This window comes from Benincasa hispida, chromosome 9 (genome assembly GCF_027475165.1).
Source record: "Benincasa hispida cultivar pf3 chromosome 9, pf3_genome.v1.1, whole genome shotgun sequence".
Taxonomy (NCBI): Eukaryota; Viridiplantae; Streptophyta; class Magnoliopsida; order Cucurbitales; family Cucurbitaceae; genus Benincasa; species Benincasa hispida.
Window position 1 is genome coordinate 99,070 of NC_143486.1, and position 18,591 is coordinate 117,660.

Genomic DNA, 18,591 nt, shown 5'->3' on the forward strand with positions numbered 1-18,591 from the left:
ATTAATATTAGACTCATTTTATTAGAGAACATGTACAAAATAGTAATATTACTCTTGATCTTGTGAGCTCTAATACTTAATTAGAGGATATTTTTACCAAGCCTTTGAATGAAGAAAGTTTTTGCAAAAATAGGCTTGAGCTTGATATTATTCGCCGTGATGCATCTTGAATTTATATCTAGATATTATTATTGAATGCATATTGATAGGGGGAGAAATGGAAATTTTTTATGTGTTCATATTTTTAGGAGGAACACTTAAATATTTGTTGTTCATTTTTATGATTCTAAAAGGGGAGAACTATAAGAAAAATGTGTTATGATTGTTTCTATTGAATATATTATTTAGGGGGAGAATTAGTTAAAGAGAGGAAGTTAATTCTTTTGAATGGATTTCAAGCATGATCTTGTGGTGATAATTAGTTCTTTTGAACGGATTTCAAGCATGATCTTTGTTGTGATATGTGTACTTGATATTAAAATTACTTGTTAATCACATGTGTTGCTATGGTTATGTGCATTTCAAGTTATATTTCTTCTATGGTTTATCATCATAAAAAAGGGGAGATTGTTAGTATTTTGGCCCTTAATCTCAAATTAATTAATTAATTAATATTTTGACAATAACAAATCTGATTTTGTTTACTAATAGTTTTATTATTTTGAATAGTTCATAGCGTAAAGCTCGGAACAACAATTTCGAGGCATCTTGAATCACCAAAATCAGAATTCGAATGAAGAAGATATATCCAAAAGAAATGTAATGGAAAAATTGAAGGAACTCTTATCAAAGAGACCATGAGCAGAAGCAATATCATTCCAAACCATATTGTGACAGAACATACACATTTACAGTCAAACACTAATAGTTATGCATACACTCTAAATTACATGCTTCAAAAGGAAAATACTAAGGATCAAGAGAACTTACCCTTGAAGAACTATTCTCTTCGTTCCCTCGATGTAACAGCACGATCGTTCACCAACACGAACGTCACGCCTCAACAATCTCCTCGATCAAGAACAAACAACACTCGACCCTCGAACAGTAAGTAGACACCACCAAAAGGCTACCTTGGTATTCTCGATGTGAGAATCCAAGAGTTGTGGGCTCTGTATGAATTTGGTAGAGGGTATGAGAAATTTGACAGATCATATAGACGATTGAGTAAGTGGGAGATAACTAAAGTCTATCGTATAAACTTAGTACTCAATCATTTAGAAAACAAGTGTCTATCGTATAGAAAACTCGTTACACGATTGTGTATGCTTTCAACCTATCGTATAACAAAATCTTTGGATTGTACGATTCTCAATCGCTTAGTGAATGCATTCTGTAAAGATGAAAACGATTTTCATTTTATCCATCAGTTACCATAACTGATCACAACTTCCCACTAAGTTGGTTATTAGGAGAAAAAATCGAAATCAATTAACCCATAATTGATTTTATTACAAATATATAATATATTCATAACTTATGTTTTAATATCACATCTCATGCAATATATAAACCATAGTTCTTTTTCTCCCTTATAGCATTTAATAATAATTCCTCCAAATAATGTATCTAATACATTAAGTCAATTATATCTCTTAATACAATTTAATTATTTCATCTATAATCAAATTTTCTCTTGTTAATTTGAACACTTCAAACTAACCAAAAAACTGATCATCAACATGAATCCATTGAGCTACCAAAGGGACCTTATGGACCTGTAGCTTGAAGCTCCAATGGTACGTAAATAACTAATTAAACTCTTTAATCACGATATCCACCATCATTTAACTGTCGAACATTCCACTAAAGACCGACAACTGCACTCTTTGCGCTACAGATATATTTCCACGTCCATTGGATATAACCAATCAACAGTACGATGATCCTTCACAAATCGTTCGTAAGTAGAGCCAGGCCAATTTACGATTTTCCCTGTAATTACATCTAACTTCTTAAGTACCACTGATTCCTCTAATGAATAATACATCATAGTCCTACATGAGTAAATCCTTCTCGGGTCAAGAGAAAGTGTGGCGCCACATTGTTCAAGTCCCGAAATCAGTTCTTAAGGGAGTAATTTATCTACTGACCTCTGAATGGGGGAAGAAGTGAATTCCGTCTTGTGTAACTGAGTTCCTAGCTCTCCAATCAGACGAGTCCCTAAAGTGGTAGGTTTGAGTTGGCGATCTGGCCACTCACACCCATACAATTTAAAGGACCACCTTCATAAACAGGTGTTCCCAATTCACTCAGGATTAAGGTCATGTTACCTATGGTTATCCTTGTGAACTGAAAGTCTCTGTCATGAACGACGTTATATAATGAGACTAAATATTTCATGGTCTAGTCTTATACAAACTCTTTTGTATAGAGTATCCCCGCTCGCATGTCTACTACATGAATAGTCAGAATCAGATCATTTGTAGGACTTTACAACACTTGTAACATCTACAAAGCGGGCCACACTCGTAGCGTCAATAGGATAAGGTTTCCCTCCTTTATCCATATACTACAGACCATTTAAGTTATCACTTAAATCACGATTCACTTGTATGTCATTACATACATGCTTAAGTTACAATGATAACCAAGGATCTTAGTTTATTGGTTTATGGTTAATACAACTAAAGTATCTCATATTTCAAAGACTGTAGTAAAGAAAATATCTCATATTATTACATCACAATATGTTTGTTCATACAAGTGTTTACAAACTACTGAACTCTACGAGATTTAAGGCATCGACCCCAACAATCTCCCACTTGTCCTAAAGCTAGTGGGGTGTACAAGAAAATTACAAGTACAAATCAATAAACTAGGGCACAAAAGCCCAGTATAACAATACTCTTACTTGCCCTAGTCCAATTGCAGACGGTCCCATAGATCCATGCTTTGAAGGTGACCCTCAAACACTGTTAGCCTTCGTAAACGGATCAGCAACATTGTGCTCTAAAGCTATCTTCGTGACAATCACGTCCCTTGATGCCAATCTCTCTGATGAAATGGTATTTCTGTTCGATATGCTTGACACGCTTGTGACTCCTAGGCTCTTTGAAATTTGTCACAACACCACTATTATCACAATAAAGGGTGATGGGCCTAGACATGTCTAGAACAACTTCCAGATCAGTCAGGAATTTCCTGAGCCAAACGACCTCCTTAGCAGCTTCACAAACCGTTACATACTCGGCCTCCATAATGGAGTCAGCGATGAACCCCTGCTTAGTGCTTTGCCATACTATAACTCCCTTGTTAAGAGTGAACACTGATCCTGAATTGAATTTTCGAGAATCCGTATCAGTCTGAAAATCAGAGTCTGTGTATCCAATAAGGATCAAATCCTTAGATCCATACACAAGCATGTAGTCCTTTGTTCTCCGAAGATACTTGAGGATGTTCTTGACGGTAGTCTAGTGACCATGTCCTGGATTAGACTGATATCTGCTGACTATTCCTACAACGTAGTAGATGTTAGGTCTAGTACATAACATCGCGTACATCAAACTACTAACGACAGATGCATAGGGGTCCCATCTCATTTCTCACTCTTCTGAGGTGTCTTAGGACATTACTTCTTAGACAATGTAACTCCATGACGAAAAGGCAAAAGGCCCCTCTTGGAGTTCTGCATTGAGTACTTGATCAACATCTTGTCAATGTATGATGCTTGAGACAGTGCTAGCACTTTATTCTTTCGATCTCGAAAGATCTAAATCCCAAGAACAAACTGAGCCTCTCCAAAATCTTTCATTTGGAATTGAGTTGCTAGCCAGTTCTTAATTAAAGTCAGTAAACCTACATCATTCCCAATGAGTAGGATATCGTCTATATATAACACTAGGAAAACTACTGAACTGTTAATGATTTTCTTGTAGACACAAGGGTCATCAACGTTTTGGTCAAAGCCATAAGATTTTATCGCAGTATCAAACCTTATGTTTCAAGATCGAGACGTTGTTTCAGTCTATAAATGGACTGATTCAGTTTGCAAACCTTTTGTTTCTGACCTTGGGCTATTAATCCCTCGGGTTGCACCATATAAGTGGTCTCCTCAAGATTACCTTTCAGAAAGATAGTCTTGACATCAATTTGCCATATCGCATAGTCATAATATGAGGCAATGGACAGGAGGATGCAGATAGATTTAAGCATAGCAACAAGTGAGGAAGTCTTCTTATAGTCAACTCCTTCCACCTGGATATAATCCTTTGCCACAAGTCTAGCCTTGAAGGTTTCCACCTTCCCATCAGCATCTCGTTTCCTCTTATAGATCCATTTGCAACCTATAGGTTTAACCCCATCAGGTTGATCTACAAAATTTCATACTGAGTTGAAGTACATAGACTCCATCTCGAGATCCATGGCTTTGACTCATTCATCTCTGTCAACATCCTCCATTGCCTTCTTATAAGACAATGGATCCTCAACCTCGCCATCGACTACCATAGCCAGGATTTCAGTTAAACCCATACAGCGAACAGGTGGGTTCGCAACCCTCCCACTACGTCGAGGTTTCCTTAACTCTTGAGGTAGATTTGACCTACTAGATAAACTTCCATCAACAACTCTTATTGAATTATATATATACCTATATTAAACTATCAAAATTTATATAATTATATATATTTAATATTATATTAAAAAAATGGGGATATGTCCCCACAAGGATCCGTTTCCCCCAATGGGAATCCCCATCCCCGTCCAATTGGTGGGGACGGAGGCGGGGATGGGAGAATACCCTGAGAACGGGGTGGGGAATCCCCCACCCCCGTTTCCAACCCTAATTAAATATATTATTATTTAAATATATCTAACAAAGGTATCTAGTGGGCTTCCATTTGGGCGTTCGATTGTGGTTTGTGAGAAATGGGTCTGTCTGCTAAGATCGTTGATCTGCTCATGTTCATCTATAATTTTGTGTGAGCTATTTTCTTAGTATGTTCGAGCATATCTCAGTGCATTGTTCTTTGAAATTCCAACACCCTTCATGTTCGAGCATATCTGCAATGGCTAGTTTTTCCATCAATTGTTGTAATTAAAGGGCCTTCACTTCTACACCTCATCAAATCACCTTATTTCTTGTAGTTGTGCGAAATTTCTTCAATCAATACAAAATATTCTCTTCTTAACCCCATGGATTTCTGTACCTTGTCAAAATGAGATTTCCAAGCAATCTGCAAGAGGAATAATATTCCAACAAATATCACTAATGTTACAATGGCCCACACTCTTGTCACTCTTCCATCCATGAGTCATCTTTTTTAATGTTTTATGTTCCTCATGTTGGAGTTGATGCCCTAAATCTCGTAGGGTCCTATAGTTTATAAACCTTGTACGAACAAACTTGTATGTGATTAATAATATTTGATAATTTATTCACTTTGTCTATGAAATATGTGATATTTTAGTTGCATTAATCACAAACCAATAAACTAACATCCACAATTATCGTTGTAACTTAAACATGTATGTGGAGATATACAGGTGGATCATGTTTATGTGATAACCTAAATGGTCTGTAATATATAGATAAGGCTGGGTACCTTATCCTGGTAACACTACGAGTATGACCCGCATTGTAGATGTTACAAATGATCTGATTTGGATCATTCATGTATTAGAAATGCGAGCGAGGATATTCTATACAAAGGAGTTTGTATAAGACTGGATCACGAAATGTTTAGTCTCATTATATAACGTCGTTCATAATAGAGACTTTCATTTCACTAGATGATCATAGGTAACATGACCTTAATCTAGAGTGAGTTGTGAACTCCTACCTATAAGGGTGGTCCTTTGATTTGTATGAGTGAGAGTGACCAGATCGCCAACTCAACAAGCCTACCATTTTGGGGATTCATCTGATTGGGGAGTTGGGAACTCAACTACACAAGATGGAATTCACTCCTTCATCAAAGCGGGGGTAAGTAGATAAATTGCTCACTTAAGGGCTGAGTCTGAGTCTTGAACAATGTAACGCTACACTCTCTCCTGGCCTGAGAGGGGTTTAGTCATAGTATGAATATGATCTATTGTTCATTAGAGGGATCAGTGGTACTTCAGGAGTTAGAGGTAACTACATGGACAAAATAGTAATTTGACCCAACTGTACTTACGAGCAATTTGTGAAGCGTCATCGTACTGTTGATTGGTTATATCCAATGGACACAAAAATATATCTGTAGTTCGAAGAGTGCAGCTGTCGGTCTTTAGTGGAGTACCCGACAGTTAACGGATGGTAGATAATGTAATTAAAAAGTTTAATTAATTATTCATGTACAGTTGAAACTTCAAGCTATAGGTCCATAAGGTCCCCTTTTTAGTTGAGAATCAGTTTTTTGGGTTAATTTGAATTGTTCAAATTAATAAGAGGGAATTTAATTATATTGATTCAATTATATATGATATAGTTGACATAATGTATTTGATACATTTTAGTTTAATTGGAGGAAATAAATCTAAGAATGAGATTCATAATTGTTAAATATAATATAAATATGATTTATATTAAATGCCATAAAATAGAGAAAAAGAATTATAGTTTATATTGTATATGATACAATATTAAAACTATAGGTTTTAAATATAATATGATAAGTTGTTTATCATATTTATTTATATTATTAATTATTTGGATAATTATTCCATTTTTCTCTCTAACCACCGTAGTGGGAGGTTAATTAGTTTTTATGGTAAAATGGAATAAATAAAATATGATTTTATTATTCCATATCAGATCTACCCGACTTGTGATTGAATCTATACAATAGATTGAGAGCCTATACGACTTTTAACACTAAACGAGAGTTTCTGTATCTTTCTGTTTGTTTTGGAGGAGTTCGTGAAAGTACAAGTGTTCTTCAAATGTATAATCACTTGAACTCTTTTTGTTGTTCAAAAGCTGTAATTTTTATTAAGATTCATAGTCTATATGTTTGCTGTAAATGTTTGTTTTCAATCTAAATGGAACTTGGGATCTCATGGATCTTGTAAATCGAGTTCCTTCACCTCAAATAAATCTTTGATTTTGACGGTTTATTCAAGACTTAGATTTTTAGAACCCTGTGTTCTGTGGCGAGTCTAATCTTTTTCCTATATTGGTTATGTAGTTTAATCCTATGATTTTGATATAATTATTGAAGGATTTGATATTTTGAAGCATTTGAGCCTAATGTGATCTGGTTTCTTTCTTGGAAGACAATAAGAATTTTTCTCTAGAGTTTGTAAATTAATATCATCAATTCTTATGCTCTTGGTTTAGGTTGAAGGATTCTAAGAAATATTTCTAGTCTTTCGAGGAATTCGTGAGGTAAATAGCTTGGTTTCTACTTTTTTTTTTCATCATTTACTTTTTCGTTGCAATTTCCCTCTCTCTTCCTCTTCTTTTACAATTTCGCAGCACTAGAATTTCTAAGTTTTATTTTTAGTTTCTTGATGGTAAAGATATTTTGATGAGAACCCTAAATTTTCTTTGTTCTGTGATTGCCTCGATAGATTTTTGGTCAAGTTTTTGTAATAAAATTCCATTGGTGTCGTGGCAATTTTTCAACTGTTTCCTTCATTTTTCATGATTTTTAATCCATTTGTATGTCTCAGAGCTGACGACATGAGGAGAAAAACTCATTTGGAAGGACTCAATATTAACAACAAATCCTTGCGATGAGTTGAATCATTATTGATATCTCAAATATGATGACATAAACACACTTTTGTACCGAGAAGGCCTTAAGATAAAATAAATGAATACAAAATTTTGTTGCAGTCTGTTCTTTCTAGATTCAAAATCTTGTATTATGAGCAGGAGCTAAGCTGGTCACTTGGTGTGTTGTTAATTTGTCATTGCAAAATGTATAGAAACCTTTGACGAGCAAGACAAGCTGACTGTTTGAACTTAGCTGCAATGAAAGAACTAGCTTCATAAAACTCTCATACTTTGAAAGAACTAGCTTCACAAAACTCTCATACTTTGAAAGGAAGTTTGCTGTTTTAATATCCTAGGTGCTGGAAAATTTGGTAGACATGATTATTTTCTGGGTAGAGATTATCTTTTACAAGTGTGAAGAAAATATTTTCCATCAAGATGTCATATTTTCATTAACTTATTTGATTTACGAATCTGGGACGTTTGTATTTTGAATTATGAATAACTTTTTGGTGTCTCATGATTTTCTTTTGTGTAGTACGGGGAGTTTGGAGGTGGGACACTTTTATTTGGAGAATTTTTTGCTTTAACAAAGTTTCGTGTGTTATTAGCATCTAAGGTGATTCTGTGCCTATTTAACCGTATACGGACAATACTCTACCTACCTCTAGAACTTGGAAGTTTGACCAACTTAGCAACATTGTAAGAACCCTCAACTCTCATATTTGAGTTTTGTCATTTTCTTTCAAGTAATTGATGTAAATTGTCTCAAAAGTAATAATGGTTTGGGCATTAAAGTGAGCTTTCTATTGATCATTCCTTTACCATCGTTTGTTGTAATTTAAACTTCTTATCTCAAGCAATTTTTTTTTGGAGATCTCCCCGCTTCCCTGGAAAGGATAACCACACATTGAATGACTTGTAAGTTCTTGAAATCTTCTTTGGCCCTTCATTTCGTTAAGTTAATTTGAGAGGTTAGACCCAAATTATTTGTATTTCTTCCAATTTCGTTGTCACTTTTCATTTCTATTTTTACAATTTGAATGTTTTTTGAGTTTTGGTTGTTGCTTAACTCTTGGTTTATCTATGATTTGCAATCCCTATCTGGTTTAGTTGAAAGTAAGGTGTTGTTTGAATTCATTAATCTGTAAATGGAAGGTTTATACTTTTAATTTTACTTCAAATACTGGTAGATATCTAATTCATAATTTGAACAAACTAAACATGTGTTAGTTTACATCTCTGTTACATGATATACAAACATCTAATGATTTGAAAGCTTATATGAACTATTTTTTGCTTAGGAGTAAAGTATTTTTTGCTAAAACATAGAAATATAATTATTTGAAAGCTTATAGGAACTAAAATAGAATCAGTCAGGCCGGTTCACAAAAGCTTTTTGTCCATTTGTCTTGTGAATGCCTTTTATTTTGAAAGAGGGAGCTCACAGCTCTGACAGTTATCCTTGGTTCTCAGTTTGGGTTCTTTCGTTTCTTGGAATAATATGCTAACTATTGCATATTAATATTATCAATTGTTTCTGCTAATCATAATCAACCTTATGAGTTATGACAAAGATTTGAGAATTTTAAACATTGATTATTTCATATATTATGTTATTAATATCAGTCAATCGATTAGTTTATTCGATTCAGTTTGTTGGTTTCCTTTCAGCTTTATAGAGTAGGATGCTTCCAGATTTGAGAACATTCATAACTATCTTATTCATTTGCATATGAAGAAGCAACCAATATCTTGATCTTAACAACAAAATTTATCTTGTCTTTAAATTAGATATCTTACATATTTTTGGAAAACAGTTTATCCATTAAAAATGAGAAAAACAGTTTATCCATTAAAAATGAGACTTTTTAATATGTTATTGATATGAGAATTAGCTTGTTCATTCTATGTAGTGAGGTAGACTGCTGCAGTCAATGTTCATTTCTATAGTAGGGACTAAATTGTTACAAATTTGAAAGTATAAAGACTAAATTGCTACATAGTAAACTTCAGGGACTAAAGTGTTGCAAAATTAAAAGTTCAGGAACTAAAATCGTTACAAACCAAAGTCCAGGGATTAAATTGTTACTTTGAAGTATAAGAATTAAAAGTGATTTTAACCTTTTACCTTTGTTTCATTCAATATGTATGTTTAATTTGTGTTTAAATTGTTATTAAGTTTATGGTTCTGTTTGTCCACATTTTTTTTTTCTTAATGTTAATTAATTATCAAACGTTTCGTGGGGCTGTGTTTACATTTTATGTTACCATTAGTTTCTTAACAAACTATATAAATGAGTCAATACATATACATATCCGCTCATTCGCTCATCCCTGAATTTTATAAGTCAGGTTTGCCAATTTAGTTTTAATGATTTATCTTGTTGTTCCTAGTGTAACTTATGTTGTTCTATATTAGATTCATCAATTATTTTTCAATATGTTTTTGAGGTATTAATGATATGGCTATTTTACAATACAACCACAAGAGTGTGTTTTGGTGGTATAAATATACCATTATGTGCATGTACAAAAAAGGATTGTTCTACTGACATATTAATATGACTTTTCACCGGTATGACAGAGAGTTAGGGTACAAGCTTAGTGATGGTTTTCACAAGCTTATGTCATCAAGATATCTCAACTAATTGACACATCCGTAACATCCTCATCCTACCACGAATTCAGTTTCAATGCATTCAAAATGAGAAGAATAAACATCCATATGTACATCGCAAGAGATAGAGGGAGCTGAAAGACAAAAAGAAATCCACATGTACATCGAATTTAGCTCATTTTATTTTAACTTTCTTTTTCCACCAACTTGCTTTTGAATTTATCTGCTACCCAATCATGTCAAGTGTCACATAATACCCTTTTTGTTTGTACATTTAGTTTATGGTAAGGATGTTTCCTGTGTCACGGCATGTGAATGTTAGGTTCATGAAAGGATTTGAAGGTAGATCTCGTTGTACACTTGGGGTTTATTGTCGTCAAATTTTGTTTAAAGTTTAATAAGGTTGTCACCACGTGCTCAAGACAATGCGGAGCAGTCGATGTCCTTAAAGAAGAGTTAGTTTTAAAAGAAAATAAGGAGTCGCTACCAATCTTTTTTACGATGTGATTGGACAACGAAGTAAGATGAACGATTTTTAATTAGAAAAACAAAAATGGTCTACAAAAACTAGAGTTGAGTTCGGGAGTCATTTATGTACGGGTAAGGTGCTAACACCTCATAACACCCGTTTATAAAACGGTGGCCAAAATTCAAATCTTGAATTGAAAATATTCTTTAAAATTATTCTTTTGGAAACAAAGTTTTAAAATAAATGTCTTATTTTACCACTCATTACTCCAATATTTGAAGTAAATAATCCCATAAAATAAGTGGAAGAAATTCCGTCAATTTGACTATATTAGGATTGAGAAAAAATTTCTCACCTCGAGAATGTGAGAAAATTATTACAATTGCTCAAAATCCGTCATAGGAATAGCCTTTTAATAAAGGATTTTCTTTAAAAAAATATTAATTAAATTCATTTGCTTTTGAGATCAAATCTCGGACTCGCAAAGATGTGATCCCTCGCTCAAGAATTCTAAAAATCGGACTCCTAAATTTCCTAGATTCCATCGTAGAATTTTTTTAGAAAAAAATGTGGTCTTAAAGAAAGTAAATTACTAAAAAATCTTCTTGAAATAATATATTATTTTTAAATGTTTGGAAACACCCAAAGAATATAATTTAAAGATTTTTTTTTGATGAATTGAAAAGAGTTTTAGGAAATATTTTTAAAAACTTAATAAATTTAAACTAGAAATCAAATAGAATTTAATATCAACATTACACAAGTAAAAACATAATTTAAGTAACATGATAATAAATCGAGTAAATATGAAAAAAAATATATTAGGATTTTAATAAAAACATATTGGAAATCGATTTCGGATTCCAAAAGAATCGACTTCTTCACCTCAAGGTTCTAGAAAATCAGAGTCCCACATATTTCTAGAACCCATCGTCGAAAATTTTAAAACAACATCCTTGAACCAAAGATTTAAGAAAAGAGATCAAAATTCATTTAATAAAACTCAAAAGGAGTAATTTCAAAGATTTGAAAAATAGTATTGAAAATGCATAGAGAAATTTTATTAAAAAAACAATATTAATTTAAATGCGCAAAGCTACATTGGCAAAAATATAAAATTTAACAATACATTTAAAGCAATAAACGAATGAATAATAATATTTACAAAGATATTAAAAATTCAATAAAACATATTGGAGGTCCATCTTGGACTCCTAAAAAATTGATTTCCTCATCTCGAGATTCTCTAAAATTGAACTCCCAAATATATCTAGAATCCTTATGATTTTTTTAGTGAAAATGAAAAAAAAATGACAAATTTGAGTAACTATTAGCAAGAATACATTCAATGGACCACAAAGTCAAAACAAACATTTAGATAAGCATATATACAAAATAAGAATGTAAAACAAACAATGATCTATAAGTAAAATGTATCAAGCAAGAAATATATAAAAAAAAAAATAGTTAGAACGAATAATGAGTAAAAATAAATAAATAAACAATAAGATGTGAAACAATATGCATAAATAAATAAAAAGAGAACCTATAAGAATAAGACCAATAACAAAATATTTAATCATTTAGCCCTTTTGTTTTGTTTTTTTTTAATGGGAGCTTGAAGAAAAATAAATTATAAAAAAGAAAAGAAAGAAAAGTTGAAATTCAAACACACAAAACTCTCTTGTTGTTTGAAGTGTGATCATTGGGACCAAATCCTACCAAATACACCTCCAACTAAGTTAGTATTTTCTTGTTGTGTGCTGGATTCTTGATTTGGAAGGAGTTTTTGTGAGAAAGATAGGGATTTAAGAGGGTGGAAGAAGAGAAAATAAAATGGGCGTTGTTACTCTTTAGGTTTTTTTGTGAAATGGTGGCTAGCTATGGTTTTTTTTGAAAGATAAAATAAGGATTTTTGGAGTTGTTGTGGATAGAGGCTCTCTAGAAGAGAAAGAAAAACAAAAATGAGTTTGTTGACTATGGAGGCTAGGGTTTATAGAGAAGAAGTATTTATTTATTTATTTATTTTTGAATGAGGTGTTTTCTAACTAGGTTTTTTTTGGAGAAAGATTGGTATTTAAAACCCAAAAATTTTACTCAATTCGCATTTTTCTTTTATTGGTTTTTATTTCAAATTTGAAATTTTACCAAACTTGTTCTATACTTAAAAAGAAAGGATAACTTTTGGGCAATTAAAACCAAATTCAAAATTTTTACACATTTGTTTTAATTTTTTTACCCTAACTAAATTGGTTAATTTAACCAAACTAAAATAAATGTTAAAAAGTGATTAAAAAAATATAAAAACTCATCAAATTAAAATTAATAAAATTAAGACAAATTAAATTAATAATTAAATTTATTTTAAATAAATTCGGATAAAATTAGGTGACGTGGAGTGTGACATGTTTAGTATGCATTAAAAGCAATTCCTAAACCCTAAATCCATGCTTGTCCCTAAGTTGTTTAGTATTTCTTCATCAAATGAACTGCAGAGATAGTGTATTGTCCATGGTTTGGCTCCTAATTTGGAGTGTATTGTCACTTAGACTGTTACCAACTTTTTACTATATATACATTCAAATTCATGATTCACCAAAGTGATAAATCCTAGCCTAGTTTAGTAGTTTACTGAATTAAGGAAACAACTCCTTTCCCAACACTCAACTAAGTACATAAAATTACCAATAATGACATATGAATATGCTAATAATAACAGACAGAGAGAAGGAGAAAGGGAAGGAAGATTAAACCTAATGTTGTTCAGAGATCTATTGGTGTATCCTGAATGTCACCGCCGTAAAGATCAAAATCCCAAGTACCCTCCATTGTTGTTTGGTGCAGTGGAGAATAAATTGGCATTTCCGTGATGGATTGGATTTGGCTCAGCGACGGCCCCTCGACAGCGATGACGCCGGAATCTACATGAACAATCTCCTGATCATCAACCAATCTCAATCCTGTGATGCCGCTGCCACCGCTTTCAGATACGGCAGCTGTTGCCTGGCGAGCCACCACTCGGATTTCATTGGTAGTTGCGTTAGATGGGAGTGGGAGGAGAGTGTCGACTGCTTCTGGAAAGTTTAGACGTGCTCTGGGGCCTTGAAAGTAGTAAGCGATGACGTCCCGCTCTTGCCGCCTTCTCCGGCGTGTCGAAACTCCCTATCCAAATCTGCTTCTTCCTGGTCGGGTCGTGGATTTCCACCACCCAGTTCCCCCATGACCGCTTTCTAATGCCTCTGTAAGTTTGCAAAACATGATCTGCCATTGTTGTGAATCTTCAATTTTACAATCTCATGTATATTATATATTTACATTTCATTTACCGTTAATATGATGGTAATCCTTAGCTTTTTACTTCGTCTATCTTTGCGTATTTTTGTAACCATTAACTCAAGCATATTTCCATTTAAGGAATTCGAAATGTAATTGTTTATACTTATTTATTTTTTTAACCAATATTATTTAAACATTTTTTATAAATATCGATTAAAACATACTTAAAAAATTATTTAAGTAATGGTCAAAAACTTCAATTTTTTTTAAAAATAATTTATTTTTTAAATTAAACACTTAAAAATATATTTATAATACACATATAAAATTTGTTATATAGTTAGTGGGGCTCACCATCACTAAAAGTACTTGGCTCTAAATTTCTTTTTGCTCTATTAATATTTTTACTGTAAATTTTGAAATTTACAAACGCATTCACATATACCCTAGAATAAAATCTAGGGGTTAAACTCAGGTGAAGTAGAATAAAAACATTTTATGTGACCAATACACCAAAAAGGACTTTACATTCAGACATAAAAGTTATTTTATATAGAACTAAACAATAAACGTCAAAATATCAACTTCTCCTTAACTCTGTTTTTTTGAAAGCACGTCCAAACACGCTCCACTAAAAAACATTTGAATTGCATGCATTTCTTAAATAATTTGAAATGCACTTGTGTTTTGCCAACTAGTTTTTTAATCCAATTAACCCATGTACAAATGTGTTGCAATAGATATATTTATATTATTTTATTTTATTGTTTAAACCAAAAGGATTTTTGACATGACAGTGAATATATAGTGTACGTGGAATTTTTTTCTTTTCTTCTTCTTTTTTTTTTTTTTTTAAATAAGCCTATAAATGTTACTTTTACTGCATTGTTTTTAAAATTCAAGCCATATTTCCAATCATTAAAATAAATGTTATTAGATAATAGTGTTGGTTGGAGAAGAAATTTTGCTCAATCGTAAAATATCACGTACCGTCCATCTGGTCATTTGATAACAATAATGGGCTCATCAACTTCAAAGATGGTAAAGTCTAGATAAATAAATTTGACGGGACGATGATCGATTGGGCTTTGAATCATAAATTGAATCGAATCGAGTATTTAAAATTACTTGGGTCCAAAATTCGACTCAATCAAGCCCATAGTAGAAATTTTGGACCAAAGAAAAGTGATTGGAACAAACCTAGCTTTGGCTTAGATCTAGAAAGTAGTTGGGCCCAAGCCCAAAAGCCTAAAGGCAAATGGGGCCCATGCCCTGCCTAAAACCCATAGAAATCTTCTATAAATAGAGACCTTGTCCTTTCATTTGGGAGAGGAGAGAAGTTATGAGGATTTTGTTCTGAATCTCAAAAACTCTGAAGATTGAAGTTTGGTAGAATTGAAGTCTGAAACTCTCAAGTTCTCAAGCTCCAAAGGATTGAAACTCCAAAGTTCTTAAGCTTGAAAGACTAAAGCTCTTAAGTTCTCAAGCTTTGAATACTAAAACTAAGACTCCAAGCTTCTTAAGACTTCAGAACTAAGATTTGGAAGATTTAAACTTATTGTAACGTTTGAGAGAAATAATTAAAGGAATATATATATTAGAAATTGTATCTTTATATACCACAAATCAATATAAACACAAAGTTTAAATTTAGCAAATTGAATTTCTCTAGAAGACTTGTCGAATAATAGTTTTAGTTTTAAAAATTTGACTAGAGGATTCAAATATTTATTTACCAAAGGTGAAAATCATAATTGAAAAATTGAGCAGAAACTAAACATGAAATTGTCATGGAGTGAGTTGTATTTATTTGAATGCCTCATTCCACCCGACTATTTTGTTTCACTTTTTTCATTTTTACTTCTAATATTCAAAATTCCACATCCACAACCATTTCTATTGCCTTTGTTGCAAACTTTGAGAAGGTTCCTGTCGAATCATTAGATTTTTATGAACTGTCTTCTCTCTTGAAATTCGATAGTTGGAATATTTGCATTTTATACTACTTGTTGAGCAGTATACACTCGCACTAGAAGATCAACTCCATGTTCTGACACCCATTATTTAGTAGTGTTGGGATCAGTCATGCATGTCAATTGTTATTTTGACTATTAGATATTAATTTTCATGTCATATTGATTCATGTCGTATTTACGGTGGTGAAATTATAGATTTATTATTGTAGAGGGTGAAGATATCTAAACTAAAAAAATTCGAGAGCTTCTCTCTCTGGAATTTGAATAATGAAATAATGAAAAAGCACCTTTCGAGAGCTTTTCTCTCTAAAATTTGAAATTCAAAATTTTCTCCTCTAGCGGTGGCCTCAATCATCCTCTGCTCCTATTATGTTATGTGTGTCGCGCCTCCTACTCCATCTCCACCTCATCAGATGTTGTTCCACCACAAGTAAAGGATTGTCGCACTTCCTTCCCCTCTTAAATAAGGAGAGGAGAGGGAGAGGGAGGTGGGTTTTCTGTAAGTGTTGATGGTGGCGTGATTTCTCAAAATGGTTTTGTTGGTCATTGCGAGATGATGTGATGGCGTCGGATGACAATCTTCAAGGCGGGCATGATTTCTCAAACGGGTTTTGCTTGCGATGGTGGTGATGGCGGCGGAGGGGAGCCTTCTGGTGGTTTGGAGATTTCAGAGGAGGGAACTGAGGAGACTTTGGAGGAAACAGGGAGATTATGTGGACGTATTGATGGGGGCGGTGAAAGAGTTAAATAACATGCAGCGGAGGTATCAAGGATCCATAGGCATTCAAATTTACTAATTTTGGCTGAAACTAAAGCATGTTTTTCTAAAAAGAGGGTTTTAAGATCATACATTTGAAGAACTCGCCAATAATCCGAATATGCAGCAGCAGTCTTCACCAGAAATCACCGTGAACCACCTCAAAGTCTTCTCTACTATCCTCTTTGAGCTTTAGACAGAGTTGTGGGACTCAAGAACAACTTCAATAGGTGAAGAACAGTGAAGAACACACAGCAGCCGAATGGAAGAACACTTTCTTCTCACAGATATTTTGTCTCAAAATTTCTGCATTAGTTCTTCTCAAATGACTCCAAACTTCTTTATATATTGCAGATGAACATGCAAAGAAGTGAATTGCATGGCTTGCAGCTCATGCTTGGAGAATTAATGAAGAGAAGTTAATGGCTTTTGTGTGAGCAAGAAGATGAAGATAATGGAAAAAATGCATTCCCCATTTTGTTCAACATGCAAAACCAATTTGAATTTTTCTTTTAAAAATAAACAATGATTTCAAAAGCATTTTGATAAATAAAACTGAAAAAATATTTTCTTAAATTAATTTCATAAATTAGTTAAAAAATATTAATTTAATATCAAATATTAAATCAATTTTTGCACAATAATCATATTCATATATTTAAATCATATTTAAATATATATTCTCCTGTTCTGTTTAATTTGAACGTTTCAAAATAATTTCTCAAGCTACTCTAAAGCTTATCCATTACCGAGCTAGTAGGGGGACCTCGCAGACCTACAGATCATGGGCTTCAATGATTCGAGATTAATCGGCTAAACTTATTAGTCCGATCTAACCCTCATTTGTTAATTTAATGGGACACTCCACTATAACCCATAGTTGAACTCCCCTCACTGTGGATATATTATGTCCACTTAATAACCATAATCAGTAAGTCGATCATTCACAGGTTGTTCGTAATCACAACTAGGTCAAAAATACCGTTTTACCCCAGTGAATACATCTTGTTCCTTAAGTTCCTACAAATCCTCTAATGAACAATTCTGATTCATAATCTCTATGAATAAAATCCTTTCTCTATCATGAGAAGGTAGAACCCTGATTGTTCAAGACCTGGAATCATTACTTAAGAGAACAACCTATCTGCTAACCCTAAATAGGGTAGGAGTGAATTCCATCTTGTAAGGCTATGTCCCTAACTATTCATTCGGTCTTATCCCCAAAATGGTAAGCTTATTGAGCAGTGCTGTTGGAATACTCTTACCGTTTGCAGAACAAAGGATAATCCCGAACAACCAGGAGTTCATAGCTAGCTCAGGATTAAGATTGAGTTAACCTAGGTTATATAATAAATGAAATAGTCAGTTTTAACAGTAAATGGTCGTTATAAATAAAAGTGACTATTTTCGTGGTCCAGTCTATATGAAACTCATTGCATAGGATGCCCCCACTCACATGTCTCAACATGAACGATTTGTGGATCACATCGTTTGTAGCACCTTACAACTTCTTGTAACAACTAATGAATGGGCCACATCCAATATTGTTGTCAGGATGAGATACCCAATTTCATTCATATACTTATTAGACCATTTAGGTTGTATACTGTCAACTTGATCCTGTTTATGTCACTACATAAAGTTACATCATTCAGACTATAGCCAAGGATACGTTAATTGGATTTTCATAATAAGATGCAAAACAAACAAGTCATTATTATTGATAAATAGAATATTTAATACGAACTGTGAGTGCTAGGACATTCTCAACAATCTCCCACTTGGACTAAAACTCCAGTGAGAATAAATATACATAATATAATGTCGAGATACATAATGGGAAAAATA

The 18,591-nt window shown here is 33.0% G+C and overlaps 1 long non-coding RNA gene across 2 annotated transcripts; it reads left to right on the forward strand.

The window, feature by feature from the left end:
• Positions 1-6,763: 6,763 nt before the first annotated feature.
• On the forward strand, positions 6,764-10,581 carry LOC150033555 (uncharacterized). 2 transcript variants are annotated; one of them, XR_016532376.1, is made up of 4 exons: positions 6,764-6,869; positions 7,265-7,312; positions 7,600-8,566; positions 10,233-10,581. It is a non-coding gene; the product is annotated as an uncharacterized LOC150033555 (long non-coding RNA). The 2 variants fall into 2 exon arrangements; XR_016532375.1 differs by having other exon boundaries at positions 7,600-10,581.
• The last annotated feature ends 8,010 nt before the right edge of the window (positions 10,582-18,591 follow it).